This window comes from Canis aureus, chromosome 14, assembly GCF_053574225.1.
Source record: "Canis aureus isolate CA01 chromosome 14, VMU_Caureus_v.1.0, whole genome shotgun sequence".
Classification (NCBI taxonomy): domain Eukaryota; kingdom Metazoa; phylum Chordata; class Mammalia; order Carnivora; family Canidae; genus Canis; species Canis aureus.
The window spans coordinates 40,577,749-40,601,159 of NC_135624.1; the positions used below are offsets into that span (position 1 = coordinate 40,577,749).

Below are 23,411 nucleotides of genomic sequence, written 5' to 3' on the forward strand. Positions count from 1 at the left end.
CGGAGGGCGGGCACCCGGAACCCCGCGGGCCGCCCACGCCCCAGGCGCGCCCCTCGGCAGCCGCACCCCTGCGCAGGACCTCCGCGCCCCCCCCTCGTCCCGGTCCGTCCTCGGCGGCCCCGCCCCAGAGCGCGGACCCAGGTGGGCGCAGGGGGAGCGCGGTGAAGGAGCTGGGGCAGGCAATGCAGCGCCCTCACGGTGGACCCCACACCTGCGGGCTGGAGGCCGCTGCGCATGCGCCGAGGCGGATCGCTCCCCGGGCCCGGCCCCTCCACTGTGTGGTGAGCCCCGTGTCCTCAGGGGCCCCCGGGCTAGGCCGCCCCCAGCAGTCCAGTACGGCTCCCAGGAGGTCCCCTGCCCATCCAGGAGCAGTGGCCCCTCTGGGGAGCCCATCCTAGCACCTGCCTTCTGGGTCTGCACTGCGGGTAGAGGCCCAGAACCCTGGAGGCCAGCCTGCTCACGGGACTTTTGGCTGGTCCACCTCCACGCTGCCCAGAGGTTTTTTTGTTTTTTAAGATTTTATTTATTTATTCATGAGAGACACAGAGAGAGAGGCAGAGACACAGGCAGAGGGAGGAGCAGGCTTCCTGTGGGGAGTGGGATGTGGGACCCGATCCTGGGACCGCAGGACCACACCCTGGACAAAGGCAGGCGCTCAACTGCTGAGCCACCCAGGGATCCCCTGCCCAGAGATTTTAGATGGACGGGCAGCACTGGTGCCCCTCGGCCCCTCAGGGCAGAGCACAAGGCCTCTCCTCCAGCCAGTGGTCCCCCCTGAGGGCTCGGCCTCCCTGCTCCCCTAGCCCTCACCTTTGCCTGGTTTGTTCCTTACCAGGTGCTCACTGAGGGCCCCCAGCCACCTCTGACAGGTCCCTGTGCAGTGGGGTCTGGACTGCTGGGGCGGCCCTCCCTGACCCCCACCTCAGGCCCACACTCACACCTGCCCACCCAAGGCTCCCCGACCCGGCGCTACCCTCTGGCCACCCGTGTGCTGGCCCCCATCCATGTGGCCCACACTTGCCCTGTTGTGGCTGCTCCTGGCCACTGGAGAACCCTGACCCCAACAGGTTAGTGAGCTCTGACATGGACCCATGTCCCAGCAAGGTATGCAGGGCCACCTGCAACCATGCCCAGCCCGGCTCACCAGGCACCAGGACACTGCTCATGATGTCCTGCAGGGAAGCGTGGCTATGCTGGCTGTGGCCTGTGGCCCAGAAAGTGCCTTGGAGCCACTCCTTCCCATGGCCAAGCCATCCAGGTAGCATTGCTGCCCAGCCATGAAATCCAGGAGTGTGCCCGGCCCTCACTGCGAGAAGGAAGTATGAGGCTGGCCAGGCCTGTCTCGCACGTGCTTGGGCACGGGCAAGTCCTGGTGCCCCTGGTCCTCTCTCTGCATGCCTGTTTCTTGTGGTAGCCCTCAGGTCAGCTCTCCCAGGACACCTGGGGGCGAGCCTGGGTGACTGTCCTCCTTAGACTCCCAAGCTGACCAGGAGCTGCAGCCCAGTGTGCCTGTCCAGTGGCTCCCAGGGCCACGGGCCACTCCCCCAGCCCCAGGCCTAGGTCTGCCTCCGCGGTGGTGGTAGGGGGGTGCTCAGGGAATTAGGGGGAGGGGCAGCGGTGTCAGGAGGGAGGTGATCCCTCTAGGCCCAGTCCTGCCCACTGCTCTACCGTGGCCATCATCTCCTGCAGCTGCTGTGCCTGGCAGAGCAGCTACTCTGCTCCCACTGGAGGTTCTGTGGGCCGGAGGGTCCAAGGAGGGGGGTCCCAGGCCCCCCAAGAGCAGTGTTACCTTGCTGACCCTGGCGTGGTCCAGGAGGTGGCCACATGGCCCACAGGCCGTGCTTTGGCCCTGCACGCTTGGCCTGACTCCACCTGTGGGTCCAACAGCTCGTCCACAGAGGGGCCCTGGAGGGCATTGCTGACTCTTCCAGGGGGCACCGCCCAGAGGGGTGCTGAGGCAGCGGCGGGCGGGGAGCAGAGTGGCAGGCTGACCTCTGTCTTGAAGCCCTGGGTGCTGGAGCCAGGCAGCCTGGTGGCACCAGCAGCAGGCCCTTGGTTGGTGCCCACGGGGGCAGCCCCTCCCCGCAGGGCTGGGCCTCTCCGAAGCAAAGACAAGGACGGGGCTGCTCCCCCCGGCGCCCACGGGAGCCCGTCACCAGAGGAGCCTCATTGCCTGCCTGCCCCACTACCTCTGTCCCCCTCGGCACCCCCGCCCCGAGCTGCCCACCCTGTGCCAACGCTGCTTCCTCATGACACAGGCGGGCTGTCAGGGTGGGAGGAGGGCACGGGGCACCTGGCCCGGGGGCAGCTGTGGGCCTCAGGCCGGGATCGTGTCCCTCCCCAGGTTCACTGTTGAAGTCTTAAGCCCTGAGCCCCTCGGAATGCGACCTTATTCAGAAGGTGGTTGCGGAGTGATTAGTGCCAGGCCTCCTGCCGCCCTGGCTGCTGTCCTCGTTGAAGGGAGGGATGTGGACACTCCCACTCAGGGAAGACGCCGTGTGCAGCCAACGACATGCGGGACACACCGTTGGCCTTGCATCCCTCAGAAGGAATCCACCCTGCGGACACCGTGGCCTTGCCGTCCAGCCTCCAGAACCCCGTCTAGGTGTTGTTGCAGCCCTGGGCAGACAGGGGGAGGAGCAGGCCCATGGGGGGGCACCCCCCAACTCCCCCTCCGTCGTACCCCCAGGGGGCAGTGAACCAGGGCAGATGCCGGACCTGGACTTCAGAACTAAGTTTCTTTCCGTCTTGCTCCAAATACTCGTCTTCCCGGTCGCCGCATCAGCGGGAGCCATGACTGGGGACACTGAGCTCTCGGTGGGGGACTCTCCGTGCTGGAGGAGGTGGGAGGAGTCCCCTGCGCCTCTCTGTCCTCACCCAGCTCGGCTTCCAGTCTGCCCAGTGCTGTCTGCAGAGCTACTGTCCTTGGTGGGCGGCCAGGGCCCGCGTGTGCCTCCAGCCCTGACCCTGTCAGCAGAGGCAACACGAGGTTGCTCAGGAGATGGGAGGCAAGTCTGGAGATTGCCACAAAAAGCCTCGTGGGGACCCTGCCTGCCCCGGCTTCCTGCGTCCTCGCACTCACTCAGGAGGGCAGGTCTCTTCTGGTGGGACCCCTTCCGTGGGCAGGCCCGGCCCCAGCACAGAGCCCCCAGGCTGTCTAGCTGGTCTGGGGTGGCCTCTCTCCTCCCCTGTGACTCAGGGTAAGCTGTCCCCCCGCCCCCCCCCCCCCGGCTCCTGGGGCACCTGTAGGGCTCGGCCCAGCTGTCCTCGGGCTATGGCCCCTCCTCACAGGCCGCCAGGTCCATTGGGTCCCACCAGGTCTGCTCACCCCGCCCCCACGTGACCTTCAGTTCACTGTCCTGCTCCTGAGCCTCTGACCAGTGCCCCCTCCCACCCCCAGAGGCTTCACCTCTGCCTGGAACACAGCTGGGGACAGAGGGGCCACCCTGAGAGCCCAGCCTTGAGTGCAGCAGCCTGCCCGCCCCACCTGGCTGCCTGCACACCTGCCCTACCCCACGAGCCCACTGGGTAGAGCCCCAGCCTTCATCCCACCCCAGGCTCCCCGAACCACCAGGACCCCACCTCCATGGCCCGGTCATGTGTTATGTGTCATGTCCATGGCACAGGGGCCCCACTGGGCCCAGGGGCTCCCTGGTTGGGAGCAGCCCCTTGGGCCCGCGGGCAGGCCCAGGCACAGCCCTTCCCTCCCACCAGGCAGCCCGGCCTGGAGACCAGTTTCCCCGAGGTGGACTGGTCTGGGGCAGCCTCCGGCGCGAGGGACTGGCAGTGGGGCTGGGAGGGCCACGTGGGCTGCCCGCAGCCCTATAGCGCTGTGCATGAGGAGCGCTGGGCTCACGCTGTGGACTTGCCACGTCGGGGTCCCTGCCGGTGGCCCCAGCCCAGGCAGACGCAGGCCCCTGCCCGCAGCAGTCTGCTCGGGAGCCCCGGGAACCTTGGCCACGAGTGTCCTCGTGTACCTGCCCCGCCTTCCCCCTGGGCACAGCCCCAGCTCTCCCTGCTGGAGAAGAGTCCCAGGGCCTCGGCCGTGAGCGTGGGGGACAGGCTGGGCAAAGGGGCCGCAGGGCAGGAGATTCTCACCGCCTCCTCGGTTCCTTACGCAGTGGAGGGCGCAGAGGGCTCGCACCCCCAACCAGGCCCCCTCCAGCCCGCCTGCACTGCTGTGGGGCTGGGGAGGGGCCCTTCGTTGTGGGTACCGAGCCTGCCTTGTGTGTGACCTGCGGGTCAGTGGAAGTGGGGGCAAGGCACACACTTTGGGGAGCCCCTCTGCTGGACAGGCCAACCAGGGGCTGTGGGTGTACTCCCCTCCTCCTCTGCAGCCACGAGGACCCCTCCTGAGCCGTGTCGGAGCCCGCTGGGCTGCACCTCCTCCCACTGCCCCATGGCCCACACTGGCCTCTCCCTCCTTTGGGGCCTGGTCACCCGCCTCCCCCCAACCAAGGCTTCCCGACACGGCACTCCCCACTGCTGGCTCTCGCTTCCAGGAACCCCACACCTTGGTCACACCCTTCCCCAACCAGCTTGGAAGGAGCCGGCACCTCCTCCAGTCTGGAAGACCCTTCGCCCAGGCCCTTCCACAGGGGCGACCCCCCAGAGGGCGTGCTCCCAGGTCCCTACCACCAGCTCCTGGTTTTCTAACATGTGTTCTGTCTGGGGTCACGGAGGCAACCATGTGGGCCCAGTCATTCATTCATTCCTCCATATGTTGTGGCTGCTGCCAAAGAGTGGACACTACGCCCCCCAGACAAGCCAAGGAGCTCCCGTGTCCACCACCATGTGAGTCCGGACCCTGCTTGTGGAGGGGCACCCAGAGATCCAGCCTGCCAAGCAGGCCAATCCCAGCCTTTAGGGGAGCCTGGAGGCATGGGCTGGCCCCCTCAACTACCTGACAGCATAGCGCCCCCCCTCCAGGCCCTCCCACCCCACAGCCTGGAACCACTCAGACTGGCCCTTGCCCGGGCCCGTCCTCCTCGTGGGGTTTGTGCCACTGTTGCCCTGGGAACTTTCCATCGGAAAATGTTGGGTGGGGTGGGCGGGCAGACAGGCCAGGACAGGCTGCAGACGCAGCATGGGTGGATGGGGCTCACCCATCCCACACCATGGCGTGGCCCACCCTGCGCTTCAAACTCTGCTCTTCGCCTCCACCCTCAGCCCAGAGAGCACCTTGTGCGTGGACCCCGGAGGGAGGCTGGGAACACAGATATCCCCCTGTGCCCACCCAGGGGCCGGGGTGTCCTCTCCGTGCCCAAGGAGTTTCTGGACCAGCGCCCCATCTGGCCTCCGGGCCCCTGCCCGCTTCTCCCCACTCTTCCTCAGGCTTCCTGTAGGGAGGGGGCAGTGGGCACCCCGGCTCCTGAAGCCCGGTCTGTGGGTTTGGCTCCCCACCCCAAACAGGGCTGGGTCAGACTTCTGTTTGCACCCCTGAAGAGCTGGCCAAAGGCCTGTGTCTGAGGATGCGGAGGCCGGGGCCTGGGATGCCTTAGAACAGATGTGGGGTGGCCTTCGGCCTTTCCCAGGGGTACCTGGGCCGGGGTCTGGGGCTGAGCCAGGCTCCTCCTGGGCAGGGACAGTCAAAGCCACGCAGCGGGACTCAGCGTCGGCCACGTGGCCCTCATCCCACACTGAGCGACGGTCACACAGCCGCGAGGAGCGGCCCTGACCTCTGGGCTGTCTGCACGCACAGCAGAAATTGGTTTGCTGAAGCCACGGCCGCGTCCTCTCCCAAGACGTCCTGCGCGGCTCCCTGGGCACCACTTGCGGGGGGGCCCAGCCTCACCGAGGGTCCCACTCCCCACCTGGGCCAGGGACAGGGCCAGCCCTTGGGGGGGCGCGGCCCTGAGCCCGAGGGGGCGTGGCAGGCAGCAGGGGCCTGGCCGGAGCCCAAGTGCAGGAGCCAGCCTGGAGGGAGGGGGCCTAGTGGCCTAGCACCTGAGGCCTCTAGGGTTTGGGGTGGGGAGCTAGGATGGCCAAGAGGGGTCAGGGAGGGGCCGGGCTTCCAGCGCCTGGCCTGCCAGAGGCTCCTGGGGGGGGGCTGGGGGGGCTCCAAGACCTGGAGGCAGGGGCTGGCACGGGCGGGGCTGTCCCCAAGAACGCCTCAGGTGAACACTCATTTCCCACCTCCCTCCCTGTCCCCACGGGCAGGAGGCGGGAGTTCAAATGAGAAGTGGCTTTTCTTTGCAAGATGCAAGCACTTCCCAGAAGACGTGGCAAGAGTCACAGTTTGTCACTTACCAGTGCATGTGTCTCTGTGACAGAGAAGCCCAGAGTCTGGGGGATCCTGGCACCCGAGGGACCTGCACCCTGTCCCGCGTGGGCCTTCCCTGAGTGCCGGGGAACAGCGGCCACGTGGCAGGTCCAGGCAGAGGCCCTGTGGCCCCGCGGAGGGCAGTAAGGCCCTAGACTTGCCCCCGGCGCTGCAAGCCCACCTCAGCTGGGTTAAGGGAAGAGCGAGGAAGAGACCGGTCAGCTGGGCGCCGCCGGCCCTGGTCAGCCCCACAGAGTCCTTCACGGCTCAGGCTGGGTGGGGGGGAGGGGAGCCTCTTGTTTCTACGTCCTACATCCTCCTGGGGCCGGGTGTGTCACCAATGTCCCTGAGTGGGGATGGCGTCCGTGCCCCCCACCCCACGTCATCGGGGGCCGCAGACCTTCGAGTCCACTCCTCGCACTGATTTCTCATCAGTGGAGATTGTTGGGGTCACTAGTGAGGGAACTTTCCCAGAAGGTTCACAGGCAGCAGAAGCGAGGCAGGGGTGCCTAGGGGGGCAGGGGCTTGGCCCAGGCCATCAGGCAGTGCCATCCTGCTGGTTCTCAACCCTTCCCTGACTCCCGCTTCTGTTATTTGGTTACCTTCATAGGTCATCTGCGGCATAGGCGGCAGCCCTAGCACCTCATCCCGTTTGCCACTCCCACAAATCCTAAAAAAATCGCATTGGCTGTCATTGGGTTACCAGCTCTTACGGGTTGAACTGTGTCTCCAAAAAAGATATGTTGAAACCAAACCCTCACCTGGCACCTGGGAATCTGACCTTACTTGGAAATAGGGTTTTTGCAGGTGATGTAACCAAGTTAAGATGAGGTCATTCGGGTGGCCCTCATCCAGCGTGGCTGGTGTCCACATGAGAGAGCCGCGTGAGCACGACGTGTGCAGGCAGGCGGGGAGGGCAACGCGCGGTGACAGAGGCAGGGCTTGACGCAGTGCAGCCCCAGGCCAGACCCGAGGGGCGGCAGCCCAGCGCCCAAAGCTGGGGGTGCAGGGCAGACTCAGCGGGAAGGCTCAGAGGGGACTTCTCCCTCGGGGACTGGACAGCACGGACCCTCGGACCCTCGTTACTCTAAACCTCCCAGTCTGTGGCCTCTTGGGGCTGCTTGGGGTGGCCTGGCTTCCTGCCCACAGAGGGGGGCACACGGAGTCCTGCGGCCCGGAGGTGGGGAGGGAGCGGCTCCGAGTGACCGGGCCTCACCGGGAAAGAGGCTGCGGCTGTTGCTGGAGCCAAGGGCAGACAGGAGGGAGGAGGTGGCCAGTGACCTCGGGGCGCCCCGGGCAAGCGTGACCAGCCTCAGCCCACGTCAGAGCAGGGCAGTGGTGGCGGCTCAGAGGACAGATCCCCTCCCAGCCTCCTGTGGGCCTTGTGCCACGTCTGAGCCCGAGTCTGGGGGGGCACAGACGGAAATTGCAGGAGGAGCAGCTGCATTCGCAGACCCGTGTTGAGATCTGACACGCCCCTGGCCGGACAACCCCGTTACCCTCGGGTGGCCTTGGAGAGCAGAGGGCAGCGCGAGTGAGGCACTCTGAGCTGCTGACCCGCTGCCGGGAAAATCCGACGACGGGGCAGCAGACGCCCTGATGGCCCAGCCCGCGGAGGCTCCTCGCGGCCTGAATTAGCTAAAGTCGCGCCAGGCCCTGCCCAGCTCTGCCCCAGCCCCTGCGTGCTGTTCCGGTGGAGGGGGCTTCCCTGTTTCCTTCGTCCATCCATCCGTCTCCACTCTCGGGATTGGGCGGAGTCTACACAGAGCGTCCCAGGGTCCCATGGCCCCCGACCAGGACATCCTCGCGTCGGAGGACCGGCGTGATGCTCCGTGCACCGCCGGACCGTGGGGTCCCGTGGCCGGGCTGAGACAAGGGCAGCTGTGTGAGCCGCCCTGTCGTGACATATAATGGCCTTGTCATCATGCCACAACAATGCCGGGGCTCGCGGTCCTCTTTCTCCATGGCTACAGAAGGGAATGCATTCCCAGGCCTCAGAGCGACAGGGATTTGCCTACATAGGATTTTGCATAATACAATCCCGAACCAGTCACTTCATGGCAACGGAGGTGACACAGCGGGTGGGAGCCACGGGACCCGCAGTCGTCCTCCGTACGACCACACCCGGCAGCCATAAGGTGGTTGGAGCTACACTTGCAAGGCTGGGCGCCGTCCTCAGAGATGGGTGTAGGTCTGGAGCCCGTAACCGCTCTGCACACAGGTGAGCTCTGTGGGTCTGGGCGTGAAGGGTGCAAGCAGGCCCCAGTGGCCCCTGTGGGGGTGAGTCAGTGCCTCCCATTGTGCGCTGCAGGTCCGGGGGGCCTGGATCCGGGGAGGCCTGCTTCCTCCCAGTGACACAGCTGGGGGTTCCCCTGAACCTAGACCTCTGGGCACCCCTGGTTCCTTTGGGCTCCACATGCCAATGGACCAGCAGTGTCCGGAGTGGCTGGCGAGACTTCCCAGGAGGCTGCATCGCTGCCGCCGCCAGGGGCTGAGGCGTGTGTGAGGCCCAGGGTCCGCTAGGACGCTGCCGGGCATCTGGGCCCTCATGCACACGTGAGTCCAGCACCTCGACTGGGAGGCAGGAGTGTAGGGTGCAGGTGGAGGAGAGCCAGTTACGGCCTCGGGACAGCTCGGGCAGCGGATGCCACGGCTCGGCCTCCCCACCCTCCCAGCGAGGACCCCCCTCGCTTCGGCAGCGTCCGAGTTAAAGTCCATCTCCCTCCCATCAGAAACCCCCGGGTCCCCAGGGCTCATTACTCACCAGTAACCCTGAACTAGTCAATGAATCCAATCAAGTTGGAGGCACCTGGGCCAAGCGACCTGCCCCAGGTTCCACTGGGGAGAGCGGGAGGTGCGTGTCTAGGCTCTCCCCGGTCCCCACCCGGACCTTGCCCTCAGCACCCAATCCGAGCCTGGGCTGCCGGCCGAGCCCTGGGCCCGATCTGGAGGGCATGGTTCGAGGTGGGCACGTGCGCAGGCCTGCTGACCCTGCCTCCCACCTCTTAGGGCCCGTCCGGCCCCCTTCTCCCTGGGGCCCCCTTCTACCTGGATTTGTTCTCCAGCTCCCACGACACAGCAGGCCTCCAGCATCCTGGCCGCATGGGGCCCCTGGGTCTTCCAGGTGGGGCATGGCAGACGATGGGCCATCCTGAGAGGGAAGAAGGGGGGCTGCGGGGCCAAAGGAGATGCCCCTGCAGCTGGGTCTGTCCCGTGAGCGCCCACGTGGCAGTACTGACCTAGTAGTGCCAAGTGCGCTCCGAGGTGATCCCTGCCGAGTCCGGGCCTTTCCCCGAAGACACCCCCGTGCTCTTAAAGAGAGGCAGGGTAAGGGCGGCCCAGCACCGCCTGGCTGGCGAGGGCAGGAGACACGGCCCCACGCGCCTGGGGAGCCGCAATCCGTGCCCCGCGGCAGACTGGGCGCAGCTGTGGGAAGGAGGGGCTGCGCAGGGCGCCCCGAGGAGCCGTGCCAGCTGCGGGCCCTGCGAGGTAAGGGAGGCCCGGGGGTCATAGAATGCTCCTGCCTGTGTAGGACATGGAGCTGCCCATGCCCTGGGCCCCTGTGACCACGACCACACACACGGGGCCTGAAACACAGAAGTTTCCCCTTCCAGTCTGGGGACCGGACGCTGAAATCAGGGCGTTGGGGCCATGCTCCCTCAGGGGCTCTGGGGAGGATGCTTCCCGCCTCTTCCAGCTGCTGGGGCTCCTGTGCCCCTGGCTTGTGGCCACGTCCACGTGGCCTCTTTTCACCCGTGTGTGTCTCTTACAGTGACATTTGTCATTGGATGTAAGGCCCGCCTGGATAACCCAGGAAGGTCTCATCACAAGATCCTTAATCCGCTTACATCTGCAGAGATCTGTCTTTTTCATTCACAGGTGAAGGGAGTAGGATGTGGACACCACAGGGAGGAGGTCCATAGTTCTGTTTGTATTTAAAAAACAGAGGGATCCACAAATGTGCTCTTCATTAGGGCTGACCAGCCAGGCTTGTGGGGGCGAAACTCTTGTCACTTGTTGGTGATGATAAGTTGAACTGTCCCCCCCACAAGATATGTTGGAATGCTAAGCCCCCAGGAGCTCAGGCCAAGCACGGTTGGGAGCAGGCCCCTGGCAGCCGGCTTGGCTGGTTGCAGTGAGGCCCCAGCGCGGTAGGCCGAGCCCTCCGCAGGGAGGACGGGCGTCCCGCTGGGACAGAGACGCACGGAGTGGCCCGACGGCGGAGGAGATGGCCGGGCACCCCAGCCCGGGGCGCCCAGGGTGGCGGCCCCTCCAGCAGTCGGAGCAAGGCCTGGGCCGTCCCGAGCCTCCGAACCTCCAGGAGAGGCCGCCCCACCCACCACCCGAGCTTGGACCTTTGGCCTCTGGGCCTGGGAGAAGCAGGAGCTTCTGTTGTTTTAAGCTGCAGTGTGCATTGCTTGGCGACAGGTGCCCCCAGCCCCTCCTGCGCCACCCAGTCCGTTAGCCCCACCTGTGCCCACCTGGAGCTCTACGCCTGAGCATGATGTTACTTTGGGCCCGTGCCCATCCGTAGCCTGAGGCCTGGGCATCTCCCTGTTACACGCCCCGGGAGGGGGGCAGAGGACTCAGGGGAGTCGGGGACACCCTCCCACTGGGAGGCTGAGCGCCCTGAGCGGCTGGGCGGGGGCCGGGGGGGGGTTGGATGCCGATCTGGGGAGACCCTAAGTGCTGCCATGTACTTTGGTTCTGGGGCTTAGGGCTGATGACACAACCATGGGGACCCTAGTGGGCCCCACGGCCTCAGACTCCCTGTTCCCTCTGGCCCCACATTCACGCTCTCGGATCCCCCGCAAAGCCCCCCCGCCGACAGCCCCTGCACCCTTCCAGCCCTCTGCCCAAAACTGCCCTCCTGTGTCACCCGTGTGTGCCCCATGGGGTGGGCTGCGGGCCCCTCCCTCCGAGCCAGCCCCGGAGGAGCTCCTGAAGCAGGAAGGGGAGCCTGGGCTCCGGACAGCCCTCCCGAGGGTCCCCAGACACCCGGTGGAGGTGAGGGGGGGAGGCCAGTGCAGGGCAGCTCCTCAGGCTCCGGCCCACTGCGCCCTGGCCTGGTCCCTCCGCTGCCCTGACGGCAGGGGGCCACCGGGGGCCCTGCTGGCAGCTGGGCAGGAAAAGGAGACGGAACCACAGAAGGAAACCCAATGCCGCGGGGGCGGAGGCCAACGTCGGGTGCAGGGGGTCCCAGAAGCTGCCTGAACAAGCCCTGCCGGGCGTCTGAAGCAGCGATGGGACTCAGTTTCCCCGGAGTGGAGGACCAAGGGCCTGGTCAGGGAGAGACTGGGAAAGCGGGCCCTGACACGAGACAAGAGACAAAAGGGAGATTCTACAACCATGGGGTTGCAGGGGTGGGGGGAGCCTGTGACAGGGCCCAGGCCAGACAAGGGAGCCCTGTCTTCACGCCTTGGGGGGGCTGAGATTTGCGCCTCCCTGGCTCCTCCATTATCATAACAACAACAATGCTCTCAGGATGCAGCCCTCCAGGGAGCCCTTTGGAGCTAACAGGAAGAAGGAAGTAAGGAAAGAAACAAATGGACCGAGGGTGGGGGAGTAGGTTTTCGAGCCCACAATAAAGGAGACATTGTGGCCCCAGGAGCCCAGGGACAAGGCCAGCCACCCCGACCTGGCTCTGAGGGTGGCCATGGGGCTGGGAGAGGCCAGCAGCGCGGGAGAGGGGACAGAGAGAAGGACAAGGGACACGACTAACTCAGAGAGCAGCAAAGATGAGAACAGAAATACAAAAGACAGTTCTTTTTAAGATCAACGGAAGAAAATTAGATTCATGCGATGGGCAACAGACAAGGGGGGAGGAAAGGAACAAACAAAGCGCAGGAAACAAGATGCGCAGTCAGTGGCAGGTGGGCGTGCGCTGGACTCGCCAGTTAGAAGAGACTCTTGGATTGGATTTGAAAAAAGCACAAACAAGATCCAGCAGCACGTTGTCTGCAAGGGTCAATCTTTCCATTTTTTTTAAGATTTATTTTTGAGAGAGAGAGCACGCGTGCGTGCTGCGAGCCAGTGCGGGCAGGGGAGGGGCAGAGGGCGAGGGAGAGTCTCAAGCAGACTCTGCAGGGCCCCCAACCCCGATGTGGGGCTCGATCTCACAAGCCCAAGATCATGACCTGAGCCGAAACCAAGAGTAGGATGGTCAACCCACTGAGTCGCCCAGGCTCCCGGCAAGGACCGTTATTAATTAATTAATTAATTAACAATTAATTGATTGATTCATTAATAGATTTTATCTGTTTATTCATGAGACACATACAGAGAGGTGGATACCCAGGCAGAGGGAAAAGTGGGCCCCTGTGGGGAACCCGACACAGGCCTCGATCCCAGGACCCCGGGGTCATGCCCTGAGCCCAAGGCAGACAAGCTCTACCACGGAACCACCCCGGCGCCCTGGACACTGGTTTTCAATTCTCTTAAAATTCCTCCCTAGCCCCTGGGAGTGGAGCTGCGGGACCTGCCCACACCCCGCTCTCCAAAGCGGCGGGCCATTTCACGTTCCCGCCAGTTCCCACCAGTTCCCGCCAGGTCCTGCCAGCGTGAAGATTCCAGTTTCAACACTTGCTATTTCCTGCTTGTTTGTTTCTTTTTAAATTTTGGCCATCCTCTGAAGGTCAAGTGCTATCCCACCATGGTTTTGATTTGCCTTTCCCTCGCGACTAATGACTTTGAGCATCTTTCCACATGTTTCTAAGGCGTTTGTAGATCTCCTTTGGAAAAATGTCCACTCATCCTTTGCTTATTTAAAAAGTTTTCTTTTGGATGTGTGGGAAATATCAGAAAGGGAGACAGAACATAGAGACTCCTAACTCTGGGAAACGAACTAGGGGTGGTGAAAGGGGAGGAGGGCGGGGGGTGGGGGTGAATGGGTGACGGGCACTGAGGGGGGCACTTGAGGGGATGAGCACTGGGTGTTATTCTGTATGTTGGCAAAGTGAACACCAATAAAAAATAAATTTATTATTAAAAAAAAAAGTTTGGGATCCCTGGGTGGCGCAGCGGTTTGGCGCCTGCCTTTGGCCCAGGGCGTGATCCTGGAGACCCGGGATCGAATCCCACGTCGGGCTTCCGGTGCATGGAGCCTGCTTCTCCCTCTGCCTATGTCTCTGCCTCTCTCTTTCTCTCTCTGTGACTATCATAAATAAATAAAAATTTAAAAAAATAAATAAATAAATAAATAAATAAAAATAAAAATAAAAGTTTTCTTTTGGGACGTCCGGGTGGCCCAGTGGTTTAGCGCCTGCCTTCCACCCAGGATGTCATCCTGGGGTCCCGGGATCGAGTCCCACATCGGGCTTCCTGCGTGGAGCCTGCTTCTCCCTCTGCCTGTGTCACTGCCTCTCTCTCTGTGTCTCTCATGAATAAATAAAAAAATTAAATTTAAAAATTTTTAAATTAAAAGCTTCTTTTCTACTGTTGAGTCATAAGTGCTGTTTATGGATTCTAAATACAAGTCCCCTATCAGCTAGTGATTTCCAAATATTTTCTCCCGTTATGTGCATTGTCTTCTTGCTTTCTAGATGGTGACCTTTAGGCACAGGAAGTTTTAGTTTTGATGACGTCTAACATTTCTGGTTACTTATGCATTTGGTGTATAACGTATGGTGGGTGTCCAGCTCATTCTTTGGCATGTGGACATCCAGCTGTCCTAGCTCCATTTGTTAAAAGATTATTGTTTCCCACTGAATGATCTTCACATCCTTGTCCGAAATTAATTGATCGAGCCTCACTTATTTTCCACTGATCTGTATGTCTGTCCTTATACCAGAACCATACCATTGATTTGTAGGAGGTTTTTATTTTATTTTATTTTATTTTATTTTATTTATTTTATTTTATTATTTTTTAAAGATTTTAGTTATTTATTCATGAGAGACACAGAGAGAGAGAGAGGCAGAGACACAGGCAGAGGAAGAAGCAGGCTCCATGCAGAGAGCCCGATGTGGGACTTGATCCCGGGTCTCCAGGATCACGCCCTGGGCTGAAGGTGGCGCTAAATTGCTGAGCCACCTGGGCTGCCCTGTAGGAGGTTTCTAAATCTTTGTAGTACATTGTACTAAGGGATTTTTAGTAAATTTTTATTTTTATGTTATTTTATTTTATTAAAGATTTTATTTATTTATTCATTGGAGACACACAGAGAGGCAGAGACACAGGCAGAGGCAGAAGCAGGCTCCACGCAGGAAGCCCGATGTGGGACTCGATCCCAGGACCCTAGGATCACGCCCTGAGCCGAAATCAAGAGCCGGTGGCTTAACTGACTGAGCCACCCAGGCACCCCTCTTGGTTTCATTTTTGGATTGTTCATGATTGTTTTGAAACGCAGTTGATTTTTGTCTGATGATCTTATATTCTGAAGTCTTGCCAAACTCACTCATTACAGATACCAGTTTTCTGGTGCACTTTCTAGTGTTTTCTAGGCATAAGATCATGTCATCGGCACATAGAAATACTTTTACTTCTTCCTCTCCAATCAGGATGCCTTTTGATTATTTTCTTGCCTAATTGCTTGGCTGGCATGTCCAGTGCAATGTTGGACAGGAGCCATGGGAGCTGGTACCCTTGTCTTGCTCCTGATCTTGGGAGGAGAGTATGACAGATGTTAACTCTGGGGTTTTTCTTAGATGCCCTTTATCAGGTAGAGGAACTTCCCTACTCCTGCTGGTTTGTTAAGCGTTTTTATCATGAATGGATGTTGCATTTGTTAAATGCTTTTATTTTATCTGTTGATGATCCTGTGATTTCCTGCCTTGATTTATTTAATATGGCATGTTACACTGATTAGGTTTCAATTGTTGAACTGGCCGTGCACTCCTGGGATAAGTCCCACTGTGTATAATCCTTTTTATATACTGGTAGATTCAGTTTGCTAATATTTTGTGGAGAATTTTTGCATCCATGTTTCTACGGGATATCGGTCTGTAGTTTTCTTGTGATATCTTTGGTAATACCGGCCTCTTAGAATGAGTTAGGAAGTCTCCGCCTTCTGGAAGAGTTTATGACAAATTGGCACTGATTCTTCTCTAAACTTTTGGTAGAATTCAGCAGTGAAGCCATCTGTCTGGGCTTTTATTGAGGGAAGATTCCAGATTGCTGTCTCTCTTTACGTGTTACAGGTCTGCTCAAATTTTCTATTTCTTCTTGAGTTAGTTTAATATCTTTCTAAGAATTATTTTGTTCCATCAAGGTCATATAATTGGTTGGCAAAGAGTCATTCATAGTAGTCCCTTATCATCATTTTTGTTTCTATAAGGTCAGTAGTGATGTCCCCTTTCTCTTTTTTTTTAAATTTTTATTTATTTATGATAGTCACACACAGAGAGAGACAGAGAGACAGAGAGACAGAGACATAGAGGGAGAAGCAGGCTCCATGCATCGGGAGCCCAACGTGGGATTCGATCCCGGGTCTCCAGGATCGCGCCCTGGGCCAAAGGCAGGCGCCAAACTGCTGTGCTACCCAGGGATCCCTGATGTCCCCTTTCTCATACGTGATTTTAATGATTTTGGTCTTGTCTTTTTCTCTTGGCCACGCTAGCTAAAAGTTCTTCAATTTTTATGTATCTTTTTAAAGAAGCAACTTTTGGTTTCATTGACTTTTTTCCTACTGTTTTCCTTTAAAAAAATATTTTATTTATTTATTCATGAGAGACACACACAGAGAGAGAGGCAGAGACACAGGCAGAGGGAGAAGCAGGCTCCATGCAGGGAGCCTGATGTGGGACTCGATCCCGGGTCTCCAGGATCAGGCCCTGGGCTGAAGTGGTGCTAAACCGCTGAGCCACCCGGGCTTCCCTCCTACTGTTTTCCTTTTCCCTGTTTCTGCTCTCCTCCTTATTATTCCCATCTTTCTGCTTGCTTTGGGTTTGGATTTAGTTTACTCTTCTTTTCTAGTTTCTTAAGGTGAAAGGTTAGTTATGAATTTGAGTTGTTTGATCTTTTCAGCACAGGTGTTTAAAGATATAAATTTCTCTGAGCACTGCTTTTACCGCTTCCCATAGCTTTGGTATGTTGTGGTTTTGTTTTTAGTCATTTCAATGTACTTTCTAATTTCCCTTGGAATTTCCTCTTTGACCATTAGTATTTTAGGAGTGTGCTGTTTAATTTCCACAGATGTGTGAGAGTTCCAAATTTCTTGCTTTCCCTTGATTTGTACTTTCATTCTGTTTTGGTCAGAGAATATCTTTTGCATGATTTCAATCTTTTTAAATGTATTGAGACCTATTTTACAGCCTAACCTATGATCTGCCCTGGAGAGAGTTTCACATACACTTGAGAAGATTACGCGTGCTTTTGTTGTTGGGTGGGATGTTCTATTATGTCCTTTAGATTTACTTGACTTATACTGTTGTTTGGGTCTTCTCTTTGCTGATCTTCCATCTAATTGTTCTATGTATTACAAAAGTTGGGTATTGACACTTCCAACTATTATTGTCGAATTATCAGTTTCTTCTTTAATTTTGTCAGGTTTTGCTTCACGTATTTTGAGTCTCCATTGTTGGGTGCGTATATGTTTATAAATGTCATGTCTTCTGGATGGACACCTTTTTTTTTTTTTTTAAGTAGTCTCCACGTTCAGCCTGGAGCCCAATGGAGGGCTTGAACTCATGACCCTGAGCTTGAGACCTGAGCTGAGATCAAGAGTCAGATGGTGAGTCCCTCCAGACACCCTGAGGGATTGACACTTTTATCATTTCATAGATGTCTTTGTCTCTAGTAATAACTTTTGTCTTAAATATTGTTTTGTCTGATATTAATATCCACTCCAGGTCTTTTTTTTAAAAAAAATAGCTATTTTCTGAGTGGTCGCCCCTGCGGATTATCATTATCATCTTAATTGATAACAATCTAATTTGGATTATTACCAACTACCCTTCAGTAGCATTCTAAAGCACTGCTACTATATAGCTCAATTCCACCATTTTTGCTGTTATAGTCACAAATTACCATTCTATATATTGTGTGAGCACCAACTTAGATTTATATTGCTCGTGTAGTTGTCCTTTAGGTCAGGAGGAAAAAAGGCAGTTACAAACAATAACTATGCTTACACTGTGTCTTCTATTTATCTTTGCACTCTCCTTTCCTGGGGCTTTGAATTTCTTCATGTGAAACTCAATGATTGTCTAGTGCCCCTCCATTTCAGCCTGAAGGACTCCCTGCAGTATTCCCTGTAAGTCGGGTCCACTAACAACAAACTATCCCAGCTTTTCTTTATTATTACTAAGAATGTCTTAGGTTTTTCTTCATTTTTGAAGAATGGTTTTGCTGGATATAGAATTCTCGGTTGTCTTTTTTTCTTTTAGCACTTTGAATACGTCACTGCACGTTGGGTACACGTCAGATCTCTGAAGTGCTGTACATTTCTTAATTTCTTTTTCTGTTTCTAAGACGAGATAATCTCAATTGATGCATCTTCAACTTCAATAATTCTTTTCTCTGCTCAAATTCGATGTTGAGCCCCTAGAGTGATTTTTTTTATCTCAGTGATTATACTAATCAACTCCAGAATTTCTATTTGATAATTTAAAAAAACATTTTTTTTTCAGGAGTTCTTGGCTGGCTCAGTGGAAGGAGCATGCAACTCTTGGTCTTGGGGTCATGAGTTCAAGCCCCAGATTGGGCATAGAGATTACATAAATGAATAAAACTTAAAAAAAAAATTTAGGGACGCCGGGGTGGCTCAGTGGTTGAGCACCTGCCTTTGGCCCAGGGCATGATCCTGGGATCCAGGATTGAGTCCCACATCAGGCTCCCTGTATGGAGCCTGCTTCTCCCTCTGCCTGTGTCTCAGCCTCTCTCTCTGTCTGTCTCTCATGAATAAATAAATAAAATCTTTTTAAAAAATAAAATGTAAAAAAATAAAATGTGTAAAACACAAAATTTACCATCTTAACCATTTTAAAGTGTATGGATCAGTGGCATTGAATTCATTCATATTCTTTTTTTTTTAAGATTTTATTTATTTATTCATGAGAGACACAGAGAGAGGCAGAGACACAAGCAGAGGGAGAAGCAAGCTCCATGCAGGGAGCCTGACGTGGGACTCGATCCTGGGTCTCCAGGATCATGCCCTGGGCCAAAGGCAGGTGCTAAACCGCCGAGCCCCAGAGCTGCCCTCGTTCACATTCTTGTACAGCCATTGCCACTGTTCATCTCCCGAGCTTTTTTTATCATCCCACGGTGAAATTCTGGACCCATTAAACCATAAATCCCCAAGTCCCGCCCCACCACCAGGCCCTGGTGGTCATGGTCCTACATTCTGTCCCTACCTATGTGACTACTCCAGGTACCTCATACGAGAGGAATCATGCAGTCTGGATTACTTCACATTGACCACAATGACTTTAAGGTTCTTTCAAATTGTGACATATATCAGAATTTCATTCTGTTTAAAGGCTGATAGTCCTTGTGTGTGCATACCCAGTTTTGTGTATCAATTCATCTGTCAACGGATACTTGAGTTGTTCCTCGTTTCCTTTTTGTAAATGTATTCTCAGTCATAATAAGTGAACTGGCTGACACTGCCATCTTCATTTCAGGATCCTTGCTGATGAAATGACCATTATCTGGAATATTTCTGGTCTTCCTGGCTGAGGGAAAGAGACCTCTGGCAATCACGTGCTCTGGCATGAAGATGCAGGTGCCACTTCCTCTCACACCTCATTAGAAAGTGTCCACTAGAAAGTGCTGGTCACATGGTATCAGCTCACCACAGAGGGACCAGGCCATGCAGCCCTCCTGTGTGGTCGAAGATGGAGTGGAATTGGTGACTACTCACTTGAGTGAAAACCATCATATGCATCCCATTTACCATAATTCTAAGTATTCAGTTTTGTAGTTTATTCTCTAAATAATGAGTAACAGCATTTGGTATTGGTGATTATATCCTGCATAAATGGCCTGGCATCATGTTACTGGATTTTGCTATGATTTCTGCAAAATAAAAAATATTCACCTTTTCCCAGGTGTATAGTTGTTTGGATGGTCTTCCAAACCCTAGATATTGCTCGTTAAAACCTGAACCGAGCCCTGGCACGGCCTACGGACACCTACAAGGGTAACATTTCTGACATTGAAAACTTCTTGGTTTGGGGGCGCCTGGGTGGCTCAGTAGGTTAATCGTCTGCCTTCGGCTCAGGTCACCATCCCAGGGTCCTGGGACGCAGCCGGTGTTGGGCCCCATGCTCAGCGGGAAGCCTGTTTTTCCCTCTCCCCGTCCCCCCACTTGTGTTCTCGTGCTATCTCTGTCTCAAATAAAAGCTTAAAAAAACATTTCTGGGTTTTAATATGGATCTCTCAATTTTCTTTCCACCAATATTTACACGAGAACCTTTTATATTTCTATCCCCCCAAATCAATGAAAGAACTTTACCAAAACAATGTGTGGAGAGGGGCACCCGGGTGGCTTAGTCAGTTAAGCTCAGCATCTGCCTTCGGCTCAGGTCATGATCCGGGGTCCTGGGATCGAGCTCCGTGTCAGGGTCTCTGCTCAGCTGAGAGTCTGCTTCTCCCTGTCCCTCTGCCGCTCCTCCCATCCCACTCATGCTCGCTCTCTCTTTCTCAAATAAATAAAATCTTGAAAAAATAATGTGTGGGGGAAATCTTGAGGCCCGTCTCAGAAACAATGGACGGAGGATGGTAATCAGATGAGGGCGTTTGCACAGCTCAGGGGTGAACAAACCAGCGTGTGCCTGCCTGGGCCAGGCCTGGGGCAGAAAGAAGCCTCGTTCCTGCAGACGGATGTGTAAGCACCGTGCTCTGCCCCAGACTCAAGGAGGGAAGTGTTTGCATTTTACATTCGCTTATATGTGTTACTTACACACCAACGTTATACTGGTTTTTAGTTACATTGCAATTTTCCCCACTTGAAATAGACTCCTAACTGGTATTTTGTGGAAAATGTCTGATTTTTAGGAGTAGATTCTTGACATTACATGGGAGACACCTATGTGTGAGCAACTGATAGCAGCAAACACCTAAATCATACTCTTTAATCCACTAATTTTTTACACATTTTTAAAAAGATTTTATTTATTTGTTCATGAGACACAGAGAGAAAGAGAAGCAGAAACACAGGCGGAGGGGGAAGCAGGCTCCACGCAGGGAGCCCGACGTGGGACTCGATCCCGGGTCTCCAGGATCATACCCCGGGCTGAAGGCAGCACTAAACCGCTGGGCCCCCAGGCTGCCCTTTTTTACACTTTTGAAAAAGCCCGAATGTTCCATATCATTACTGACGTGCACATTACATCTTCGCCTTCACTGAGACACACTTTGCAGCCACACTCATCACCTGGCATTCTCTGTGCCCGAAGAAGTTGAAATAAAAACAAAATCTTTTGAGTGTTATGTTTTATGAAATAACAAGCTTTTAGGGTTTTTTCCCCTCAATTTCACCATTTGGAAGAAACCGTGTTTAAGAAGTGTCCCGCAGGGATCCCTGGGTGGCGCAGCAGTTTGGCGCCTGCCTTTGGCCCAGGGCGCGATCCTGGAGACCCAGGATCGAATCCCACATCGGGTTCCCGGTGCATGGAGCCTGCTTCTCCCTCTGCCTGTGTCTCTGCCTCTCTCTCTCTCTCTCTCACTATCATAAAAAAATAAAATTTAAAAAAAGAAAAAAAAAAGAAGTGTCCCACAGCCCCCGGCTGGGACGGTGTTGCTGGAGGTGAGCCGGCAGCCCTGCTCAGGGCTGCGGGGGGGGGGGGGGGGGGGACCCAGGAAATTTAACAAAAATCCCCTACCCCTGGACAAGCAGAGCAGGACTGATTCCATTTTGTGCTACCCCCCCAACCTCCCCTATGACCCCCACATGACCTGCTTATTGCTTAAGGCGCTGCCCCACCCTAGTCAAACCGCTGGGCACACCCTAATCAGAAATCTGCTCATAACAATGTAACCCTGCTTTGTGCCCGCCAAAACTGCATGCCAATTCTGACCAAATAGGCGAGCTCAAATGGATACTATAGGGTAAGATGTAATTCAATCGGCCACCTGCGTGTGGACCGACATGACTGCAACTTTCTGCGTATCCCATGGGCCACTGGCCCCTATAAAGCTGCTACGCCTCTTAGTCTCGGGGTCCAAGTCCCTGCTCCGCTGTGTCGGGTGCACTTGGACCCAAGCCCGAGCTTGTAAATAAACCCCCGTGTGTTTGCATCGGTGTCGCAATCTTGGGCGCAACAGGGGGCAGCCCTGGAAGTCCTTTTGCTTCCTGACGGGTTCTGTTCCCGGAGGGCTGGTGTGCTTGCAGCATCGCCGCGGCCCGCACCCTCCCACTCGGGAGGCCCGTTGGCGCTTGGAGCAAGGCCCTGGGCCGCCATCTGCTGGGAGGTCCCGTGGCAACACCTGCCTTTGCCAACAGCGCCGGGCCGCGAAACCATCGTGAGAAGACAGAAACAGCTGTCTAAATGAAGAAGGAGGTCTGTGACACGATGCCCCTCCTTAGGGGACATGCTCCCTCGGGACGCCCGGGTGGCTCAGCGGTCGGGCGTCTGCCTCCAGCCCAGGGCGTGACCCCGGGTCCCAGGATCGAGTCCCGTGTCGGGGCTCCCTGCGTGGAGCCTGCTTCTCCCTCTGCCTTGGTCTCCGCCTCGCTGTGTCTCTGGGTCTCTCATGAATCAATAAATAAAATCTTTAAAAGAAAAAGAAATAGGGATCCCTGGGTGGCGCAGCGGTTTGGCGCCTGCCTTTGGCCCAGGGCGCGATCCTGGAGACCCGGGATCGAATCCCACGTCGGGCTCCCGGTGCATGGAGCCTGCTTCTCCCTCTGCCTGTGTCTCTGCCTCTCTCTCTCTCTCTCTGTGACTATCATAAATAAATAAAAATTAAAAAAAAAAGAAAGAAAAAGAAATAGCAATGCTCTCACAGTGACTGTGCTCCCCGCCTGGCCAAGGGCCAGTCACAAAGACAGACGGAGGAGTCGACAGGGAGGACCAGTCGGAGGGGAGGACCGCACGGAGGGAACTCCCTCAGTGCAGTCTTTCCCACACAGACGCCGCCACCCCCTGGCAGGTCCCCAGCGCCCCCGCTCTCACAGGCGTGCAGGTGGTCCCCGCAGGGTGCGCTGGTCGAGGGCGGCGAGCAGCCCAGCGCCGTCGGGGCGGGGGGGTGGCGGCCCATGCTTCCACCTGCCCCGCTCCAGACCTGCCACACAGGTCCCCCCTTTTCCGGGGTGAGGGGAGAGGGCTTCCCCCAATCTCCCGGCTCCCCTATGTCCACTGGCCTGTGGTTCCCTAAGCTAGAGCCCCAGAGGCTGGGCCTCCCCCTTGGGGGACGAAGCCCAGCGGGTCAGCAGTTCGCCCCACTGCCCCAGGGGCCTCCTGCTGTGCGGGTTGGGGGACGCCCAGAAGCCTCGGAAACGCATCAGACGGGATGTGGGTGACGCGGACTGGGTCTTTGTGTTTCTGTTGCGAGGTCCGTGGGGTCGACCTTGCCCACTGGCTGGGGTATTTCTGCGGCCAGAAATGCCCTTCCCCGCTATTTGCTGACCCAGAGTCTCGTTTGCATAGGAAAAGCAGGATAGGCGCTTGGCTCTTTTTTTTCATTCTGATTTAATTAATCTCCAATTGTAAGATGTTTAGCTTATTTCCAATTTTTAAAGAATTGTTATATTTTCTGGCAGCCCGGGTGGCTCAGTGGTTTAGCTTCGCCTTCGGCCGAGGGTGTAATCCTGGGGTCCCGGGATAGAGTCCCACATTGGGTTCCCTGCATGAGGCCTGCTTCCCCCTCTGCCTGGGTCTCTGCCTCTCTCTCTCTCTCTCTCTCTCTCTGTCTGTCTCTCATGAATAAATAAAATTTTAAAAAAAAGAATTGTTACATTTCCTTTTGTTGTTGTTGCAGTAAAATATACATAAAATTTATGTTTATAAAAAAGATTCTAGGGGATCCCTGGGTGGCTCAGTGGTTTGGCGCCTGCCTTTGGCCCAGGGCGCGGTCCTGGAGTCCCAGGATGGAGTCCCGCGTCGGGCTCCTGGCATGGAGCCTGCCTCTCTCTCTCTATGTCTATCGTAAATAAATAAATAGAATCTTTAAAAAAAATTAAAGATTCTATTTATTTATTTGACAGAGAGAGACCGTGGCAGTGAGAGAGAGCAGGGGCGGGAAGAAGAGGGGGAGTCAGGCTCTGCTG

General features: G+C 56.3%; 1 long non-coding RNA gene across 1 annotated transcript; it reads left to right on the plus strand.

Moving 5' to 3' along the window:
• Positions 1-14,066: 14,066 nt before the first annotated feature.
• LOC144283472 (uncharacterized) lies at positions 14,067-19,555 on the plus strand. The gene is made up of 2 exons (XR_013352068.1): positions 14,067-16,931; positions 18,823-19,555. It is a non-coding gene; the product is annotated as an uncharacterized LOC144283472 (long non-coding RNA).
• Positions 19,556-23,411: the final 3,856 nt, after the last annotated feature.